Genomic DNA, 9,637 nt, shown 5'->3' with positions numbered 1-9,637 from the left:
ATGACATTTGGAGATATATATATATATATATTATTTTATAATATTATAAAATCATTCATCAGTGAACTGAAACAAGGCTTTGTGACTTTACTAAAGTTCTCTTCATTTGAAAGCACATCTTTAGGTATCCACTGATACTAGAAGACAGCTTCAAGTTTTATAATTATGTGCTACCATATACCATTCTTTCCTTATAGAACAAGCAACCCAGATCAAAATAAAAACATCTCCACCAATGTTTGAGTGGATTATCAGTTTTCCAAAATCCCAGTTTAGTTTTAGAAAAATTATTCTTACGTTTCTGCTGATTTTTCCATCTCGTCATAAAAATCTATCCCAGAATATTAATGTTTAAATTGATCATTAATAGAGAGGGAGGGAAATAGGAACAGCACAAAGGAAAGCAACAATATAATCTCCACTACTCAGAGGCATCAGCTGTCATCAAACTATTCTATTTGTTATCAGGCAGTTTTGAAAGACTCTGAAAAAAATCTCAGCTTGACACAAACCACCTAGTGAACAATGGCAGAATTCTACCACCTAGTTAGTTCCTTTCAGTTTGCAGATGGCTGAATAAACTCAGCCCCTAGAAAAAGATTGCTGTACTTCAAATTATTCCTCCCTGTTTTTTGTCATCCAATGACTATGACTGCTTTGATTATGGCAGGGTTTTCCTTAAGATATTGACAACGATTTTTCTTTGAAAAGAATCCTACAAAGACAATAGCTTGAAAATTGCATATGCTATTCAGAGAGCAACAATAAAGGGAAACAAAAATCCAGTATCAGGATTTGAACTTCAGGCTTTGTCAGTGATGGATGTGAGGAATGTAATATAGAATGCAGAATGTAATTTTCCTTCAGACTTTAATATCTACTAAACACTCAATGACCAAGGGGCCTATATTTGTTAGATTTATTTAATGAGTTAGATCGAATGTGACATTTGTGACTGAAAGCAAGAGGTCTAGATCAGATGTCTCTAAGTTCTGGATTCTATCAAATGTGGATAAGTCCAAATTGATAGAACCAAACTTCCCTGGCTTTCAGCTTTTTGCTGAAGATGAACACATAGGTAAGCTATTTAAAGAACAAAATGGAGTCCACATGAAGAGTAATGACAAAAAACACTAAGTATTCAATATCCAGAACAATATCAAATGATCAATGAAGGATAGAAAGATATTGTTGTTTTAGTCGCTCAGTTGTGTCTAATTCTTTTGTGACCTCATGGACTGTAATCTGCCAGGCTCCTCTGTCCATGGGATTCTCCAGGCAAGAATACTGGAGTGGGTTGCCATTTCCTCCTCCAGGGGATCTTCCCTACCCAGGGATCAAACCCACGTCTCTTGCGTCTCCTGCATTGGCAGGTGGATTCTTTACTGTTGAGCCACCAATATAAATAAATAGGTGTTGAAATTAAAGCAGCACTGTTTTAATTAGGGCTCTGTTTAAATTAAAGGAAGTTTTGTTGAATTCAGAGTCTATTCACATGCCTGGAATGCAGTCATGCTGCAGAGACTCACACAAATGATGTAGGGAAAGCAGAGTTTGTGTGCTGGAGCGAGTGGGATGGCAAGTGGGAACACTGGAAGTAAACAAAATGACCAGACACTGGGGGAGTGGTGGGTTCTTTCCAGTCTCTCAGCATTAGTTGAGGAAAAGCAGTGGCAACAGAAATTGCAAGTTCTTAAAAAGAATGGGTTCCATTTCTGCCTTAATCAAAATCACTTGGGAAGTTGATTCAGAATACACATTTCCAGGCCCACTATAACCACTGAATCAGAAGCAACCTTGGAATCTGGATTTTAAAATAAGTCTCAAGTGAATCTAAGGAGAAGCCACACTGTTACCCACATTGATGTCTTGTTAGCACTTCATTTACTTTTAAATTTTGTTTGTTTATTTTATTATTTATTTCTTTTTTATTCTTTTTACTTTACAATATTGTATTGATTTTGCCATACATCAACATGAATCCACCACGGGTGTACACGTAATTGGAGGCTAATTACTTTACAGTATTGTGGTTTTTGCCATACATTCACATGAATCAGCCATGGGTATACATGTCCCACTTCCCTCCCCATCGCATCCCTCAGGGTCATCCTGGTGCACCAGCCCTGAGCACCTGCCTCATGCATCGAACTGGTGATCTATTTCACATATGATAATATACATGTTTCAATTAAGTGTTAAACTTTTAGAGGTTAAGGGTTTCCCAGAAGATAAGGTGTTTTTCACTTAAATTCAAACATCATAATTGGAAGTCCATAGCTATCTTGGAACTTTTATGAACATTTTTGGTGATCATTTTCAACTGCTGAGTTTTCCTTCAGTAATGAATATTTTCTACCTAGCTGTGGACATTTATTAAAATACAAGCCTCAAACTGTCCAAATTGTGACAGGATGAATAAAATGAGAATGGCTCAAAATGTTACTTGAAACCCTCCTAGGGCACTATTAATATTTAGAATTTTTGGTAGGTAAGAATAAAACAGGTTTTAGGTCACACAAAATATTCTTTCTCCATTCCTTTTTAAGATTTCTCCATATATTTATTTATGCAACCCTCAATGGACATGAGTTTAAGCAAACTCTGGGAGATAGTGAAGGACAGGGAGGCCTGGTGTGCTGCAGTGCTTGGGGTCACAAAAAGTTGGGCACAACTTAGCACCTGAACAACAACAACAACAACAAAATTATTAACCTCTTTTTACTTTAACCTTTATAATTTTCTTTATATCCTCACAGAGCTGAAAGTAGTGTCTATAGTTTATGTGTATAGGTTACATTTCATAGGTTACATTTCAGTTGTTATTTAATTGTTCATGCATTTTTCCCTCAAATACATTTCCAGGAGGAGGAACATAAATCTACTTTTTTTAATATCTAAAATATTTAAAGTTAATATTTTAAGTGTAGTACACTCTCAAAATGACTTACCCAATGAGTTTTCTTAAACACTGAATTTTCTCAGTTGAGAAAAGTATATACACATGTGCTATTCAATATATTAACCATTAGTCACATGTGACTATTTAAATTTAAATGAATGAAAATTAAATAAAATTTTAAATTCAGTTCTTTAGCTGCACTATCCATGTTTGAAGTATTCAGTAGTTACAAGTGAAAGTCACCCAGTCATGTCTCTTTGTGAACCCATGGGCTATACAGTCCATGGAATTCTCCAGGCCAGAATACTGGAGCAGGTAGCCTTTCCCTTCTCCAGGGGATCCTCCCAACCCAGTGATCGAACCCAGGTCTCCCGCATTGCAGGCGGATTCTTTACCAGCTGAGCCAAAAGGGAAGCCCAAGAATACTGGAGTGGGTAGCCCATCCCTTCTCCAGGGGCAGTAGTTATATAGGACTCTCATATTGGACAGTACAGATATAGAACATGTCCATTTATGTAGAAAATGCTGACCTGCATTAATTGTTTCCCCTTTCCCCTCCCCACTTCCTTCCTCTCTCCCTCTCGTCCCTCTGTCTCTGATACAGAAGCATTTCATTGCTCTAAAAAATTCCCTATGCTCCAACTATTCATCCTTTCCCCTTTCTTCAACACCAGGCAACCAACCACTGTCTTTTCCAGAATGTCATATAGTTGTAATTACATAGTATGTAGTCTTTTCAGATTGGTTTCTTCTTTTTTAATTAAAAACAATTTTTTTTTTTTTGCCCCACCACACAGCATGTGGGATCTTAGTTCCCTGACCAGGGATCAAACCCAGGCCACATGCAGTGGAAGTACAGAGTCTTAACCACTGAACCACTGGGGAATTCTTTCAGATTGGCTTCTTTCAGGTGACACTATACTTGTAAGTTTCCACCATGTTTTTTCATGGCTTCATACCTCATTTCTTGTTATCACAGAATGATATTCTATTGCGTGACTGCAAAAAAACAATTTGTTTTTCCATTCACCTACTGAAAAACATCTTGGTTGCCTCCAATTTTGACATTTATAAGTAAATATTCCATAAATACTCCTGTGCATGTTTTTATGTGAACATAATTAACAATTCATTTGGATAAGTCCCAAAGAGCATGAACGCTAAAATACGGCAAGACTATCTTTAGCTTTGTGAGAAATTTCCAAACTGTCTTCCAAAGTGGCTATACCATTTTACATCTCCACCAGCAATGAAGGAGAATTCCTGTTGCTTCATATCCTCACCAGCATTAGATGTCGTTAGAGGTTTGGATGTTGGCCATGCTAGTAGGTATGTCGTAGTATATCACTGATATTTTAATTTATAATTCTCTAATAACTTATGATGTGGAGTATCTTTTCATATGTGCCATATTTGCCATCTATATATTTACTTTGATAAACTGTCCACCAGCTTTTAAATTGGGTTGTCCATTTGTTGTTGTTGTTGAGGTTTAAGGGTTCTGTATATGTTGTGGATACAGGTCCTTTATCAGATGTGCTTTTGCAAATATTTTCTCCCTGGGTATGGCTTGTCTTTGCATTATCTTAACAGAGCATCTTTTGCAGGGTAAAAGTTTTTCACTTTAATGACATCCAACCTAGCTATTTTTTCTTTCATGGAGCATGCTTTTAGCATTGTATCTAAAGACTCATTGCAAACTCAAGGTTAACTAGATTTTCTCTTCTATCATCTCCTGGAAGTTTTATATTTTTGCATTTTATATTTTGGTCTATGATTCATTTTGAGTCTATTTTCATAAAAGATGCAAGGTCAGTGTCTAGATTCATTTTCCTGAATGTGAATCTGCAGCTATTAAGCCCCATTTGTTGAAAAGACTATTCTTTTTCATTGGATTGCTTTTGCTCCTTTGTCAACAATTAGTTGCTTATACTTGTATGGTCTATTTCTGGGCTCTTTGGTCCATTAAACTGATTTGTCTATTCTGTTAACAATACCACACTGTCATGATTACTGTGGCTTTAGAGTAAGTCTTGAATTAGAGGATTTTCAGTCTCCCAACTGTGTTCTTTTAGAGTGTTGAATTGGTTATTCTGGATCTTTTGCCTTTCCATATAAACTTTATGACCAGTTTGTTGATATCCACAAAGTAAATTGCTGGGATTTTTACTGGAATTGAGTTGAATCTATAGATTACATTAGGGATAACTAACACCTTCACAGTATCAAGTCATAGAAGAACATAGAATATCTCTCCATTTATTTAGACCTTTGATTTCTTTCATCAGTTTTCCTTATGCAGACCTTATAAAATTTTATTAGATTTATACCTAAGTATTTTAATTTTTTGCTGCTAACATAAATGATATTACGCTTTTTATTGTTAAATTCCAAATGTATACTGCTGACATATAGGAAAGTAACAGACTTGGACTTTGTGCCCTGGCAACAATTGCTTATTAGTTCCAGAAGGGGTTTTTGGTAAATTTTTTTGACATTTTGTATATGGACAATAATATCACCTGCAAACAAAGAGAGTTTATTCCCTTCTTCTCAATCTGTACACATTTTCCTTACTTTTTAATCTTTTTTATTACATTAGATAGGACTTACAGTATAATTTGGATAAAGAGTAGTGAGAGGGCACATACCTGCTTTGTTGCCCATCTTAGGAGGGAAAGCATCTATTTATAATTTCTCATCAATAATAATGATGTTAATTGTAGTTGACTTACAGATTTTTTTATCAAGTTGAAGAAATTTCCTCTCTTTCTGGTTTACTTAGGGTTTACCATGAAAGGGGGTAGTATCTTGCTGAATGCTTTTATTGCATCTATTATTATGCAATCTTTTATTGCATCTGTGATCATATGATTTTTCTTCTTTACCTGTTAATGTAATGGATTACATTAATTGACTTTAAAATTTTGAACTTCCCCTTGGATATCTAGAACACACACTGAGTTGTGGGGTATAATCCTTTTTATATATTGCTGGCTTTGATTTCCTAATATTTTGCTGAGGATTTTTGAATCTATGCTCATGAGAGATATCCATTGGTGGTTTTCCTGTCTTGTAATGTCTGTGCCTGGTTTGGGTATTAGATAATGCTGACCCTCATAAAATGCATTAGGAAGTATTCACTCTGCATCTGTTTTTTTGGAGCAGACTGTAGAGAATTGGTCGGAGAAGGCAATGGCACCCCACTCCAGTACTCTTGCCCGGAAAATCCCATGGACAGAGGAGCCTGGTGGGCTGCAGTCCATGGGGTCACTAAGAGTCGGACAAGACTGAGTGACTTCACGTTCACTTTTCACTTCACTTTCACTTTTCACTTTCATGCATTGGAGAAGGAAATGGCAACCCACTTCAGTGTTCTTACCTGGAGAATCCCAGGGATGGGGGAGCCTGGTGGGCTGCCGTCTATGGGGTCGCACAGAGTCAGATACAACTGAAGTGGCTTAGCGGTAGCAGTAGAGAATTGGTATCATTTGTTTCTTAAATGTTTGGTGAAATTCAATAGTGAAACCATTTGGTATAGAGACACAAAAGACCCCAAATAGCCAAAGCAATCTTGAAAAAGAAAAACGGAGCTAGAGGAATCAGGTTCCCTGACTTCAGACTATGCTACAAAGCTACAATCATCAAAACAGTATGATACTAGTGCAAGAATAGAGATATATATCAATGGAACAGGATCGAAAGCCCGGAAATAAGCCCATGCACCTATGGTCAATTAACTTATGACAAAGGAGTCAGGGCTATGCAATGTTGGAAAGACAGTCTCTTCGATGGATGGTGCTGGGAAAACTGGACAGGCACATGTAGAAGAATGAAATTAGATCATTCCTTAACTCCATACACAGAAATGGGCTCAAAATAGATTAAAGACCTAAATGTTAGACCGGATACTGTAAAACTCTCGGAGGAAAACATAGGCAGAACACTCTCTGATATAAATCACAGCAACATCTTTTTTAGTCCATCTCCCTGAATAATGGAAATAAAAGCAAAAATAAACAAATGGGACTTACTTAAACTCAAAAGTTTTTGCACAGCAAAGGAAACAATAAACAAAACAAAAAGACAACCCACAGATTGGGTTAAAATATTTGCAAATGATGTGACTGATAAGGGATTAGTCTCCAAAATTTATGAACAGCTTATGACATTCAATAGCATCAAAACAAACAACCCACTAAAAAATGGGCAGACAGCTGAATAGACATTTCTCTAAAGAGGACATATAGATGGCCAATAGGCACATGAAAAGATGTTCAACATTGCTAGCTATTAGAACAAAGCAAATCAAAACCACAATGAGATATCACCTCACACCAGTCAGAATGGCTATCATCAAAAAGTCCACAAATAACAAATGCTGGAGGGGGTGTGGAGAAAAGGGAACCCACCTGCACTGTTGGTGGGAATGTAAATTGGTACAGCCACTATGGAGAACAATATGGAGGTTCCTTAAAACACTAAAGTTAGAACTACCATATGACCCTGCAATCCCACTCCTAGGCATATATACAGAGAAAAACATGGCCCCCAAAGATACATGCACCCCAATGCTCATTGCAGCACTGTTTACAATGGCAAAGACATGGAAGCAACCTAAATGTTCATGGACAGAGGAATGGATAAAGAAGATGTGGTACATACACACAATGGAATATTACTCAGCCATTAAAAATAATGAAATAAGGCCATTTGCAGCAACATGGGTGAACCTAGAGAGTGTCAGACCAAGCGAAGTGAGTTAGAGAAGGAAAAACATCATATGACATCCCTTATATGTGGAATCTAAAAAGAAATGATATAACTGAACTTACTTAAAAATAGAAAGAGACTCACAGACTTTGAAAACAAACTCATAGTGGCAGGAGGGAAGGGATAGTGAAGGACTTTGAAAAGGTCATGTACACACTGCTATATTTAAAATGGATAACCAACAAAAAACTACTGTATAGCACATGGAACTCTGCCCAATATTAAATGCCAGTCTGGATGGCAGGGGGGATAGGGGGAGGATGGATAAATGTATATGTATGGCTGAGTCCCTTCACTGTTCACCTGAAACTATCACAACGTTGTTAATTGGCTATACCCCAATACAAAATGTTTTTGGTGTTAATTTTTTTTATTAAAAATATAGTGAAACCATTTGGGCCTGGTATTTTCTGTTTTGGAAGGTTATTAATTACTGATTTCAATTTCTTTAATGGTTATAGATTTACTCAGATTATCTATTTCCCCTTGTGTGAGTTTTGGCAGATTTTGTCTTTCAAAGAATTGGTCCATTTCATCTTTTATCAAATTAGTGGTTGTAAAGTTGTTCAAAATATAGTTGACCCTTGAGCAACATGGGGGTTAGGGACACTGATTCATTGTGCAATAAGAAATTCATGCACAACTTTATAGTAGGCTCTCCACATTCACGGTTCTGCATCTAAGATTCAATCAACTGTGGATCATGTAGTGCTGTTGTATCTATTGGAAAAAAGTTTGCATGGTTCAAACCAGTGTCATTCAAGGGTCAACTGTATTTTTAAATTATCATTTTACTGTCCATGGGATCAGTAGTGCTGGTTTCGCTTTCATTTCTGACACCAGTATTTGTGTCTGCTCTGCTTTATATATTTTTACCCTAACCAACCTTGATTTTAATGGCAGAGCCCTGGTACCTGGAAGCACCTCACCTAGCCCCTCAGTGGAGTGGGAAGGGGCAGGGAATTGGAACTCAGAGGTTCATATCTTAGACAAGGGCTGATGGTAAGCCTAGGGAGAAGCTACATGGCCGTGGAGAGTCCCTTAGTGCAGGTTTTCAGACATGAACATGCCCCTGGCCCTGTGCAGGATGGAGACATTGGCAGCATCACAGAGGTACTCCTTGGATGGGATCTCCAGTATGGAATGCAGTGCCAGAGGGCATCAAGTGCATGCCTGCACCATCTCTGCAGTGTACTGGTTGATAAGGATGCTGCTGATGTCATCCTGGTTTAGAAACTGCTGGAATGTGTCTTCAGTTTCACTGATGGTAGTATCTTTCTCCATCACCAGGAAATTTGGTTGGCAGTGCTTGTTAAGCACCCCTATGCCACCCAGCAGGAAGCCAGTCACGGTGTCCTTGTCTCCCATCACTGCCATTAACTTTCCGCTCCCTGCCATCCTCACAGTCAGCAATACTTTAAACATTTTACCTTATTCTCTTTGTGTTTGGATGGTTTCTGAAGGTAAGTCCAGTTGAATTGTTTTTATTCCTCTATAAAGTAAGGCATTATTTTATCTGGCTTCTTTCAAGATTTTCTTTTAATCTTTGATTTTTTTGCAGTTTGAATATGATATGCTTACATATCGATTTTGGGGGGTATTTATCCTGTTTGTTGTGCTGTGAGCTTCCTGGATCTGTGGATTGGTGTCTGTCTTTTATTTTTGGAAAATTCTCAGCCTTTAAAACTTCAAATATTTCTTCTGTTCCTTTCTCTCTTTCTGCTCCTTTCAGTATTGATATTACACACATGTACCCTTTTTGTAACTGTCCCACAGTCCTTGAACATTCTGCTCAGTCTTTTTCATTCTTTTCTGTTTGTTTCTCAGTTTTGAAAGTTTCTATTGATATATCTTTAAGTTAACTGATTCTTTTCTTTATGAATCTATCAAACACATTCATCATTTCTGTTACAGAGTTTTTGATTTCTAGCATTTTCTTTTGATTCTTTCTTAAAGTTCCAT

At 37.1% G+C, this 9,637-nt stretch overlaps 1 pseudogene; it reads right to left on the bottom strand.

The window, feature by feature from the left end:
• Window positions 1-8,716: 8,716 nt before the first annotated feature.
• Window positions 8,717-9,073, bottom strand: LOC138930673 (V-type proton ATPase subunit F pseudogene; annotated as a pseudogene).
• Between the last annotated feature and the right edge of the window lie 564 nt (window positions 9,074-9,637).

Source organism: Ovis canadensis, chromosome X (assembly GCF_042477335.2).
Source record: "Ovis canadensis isolate MfBH-ARS-UI-01 breed Bighorn chromosome X, ARS-UI_OviCan_v2, whole genome shotgun sequence".
In the NCBI taxonomy this organism is placed as follows: domain Eukaryota; kingdom Metazoa; phylum Chordata; class Mammalia; order Artiodactyla; family Bovidae; genus Ovis; species Ovis canadensis.
The sequence above is the reverse complement of the archived record's forward strand: the minus strand, read 5'-3'. Positions and strand labels throughout refer to the sequence as shown.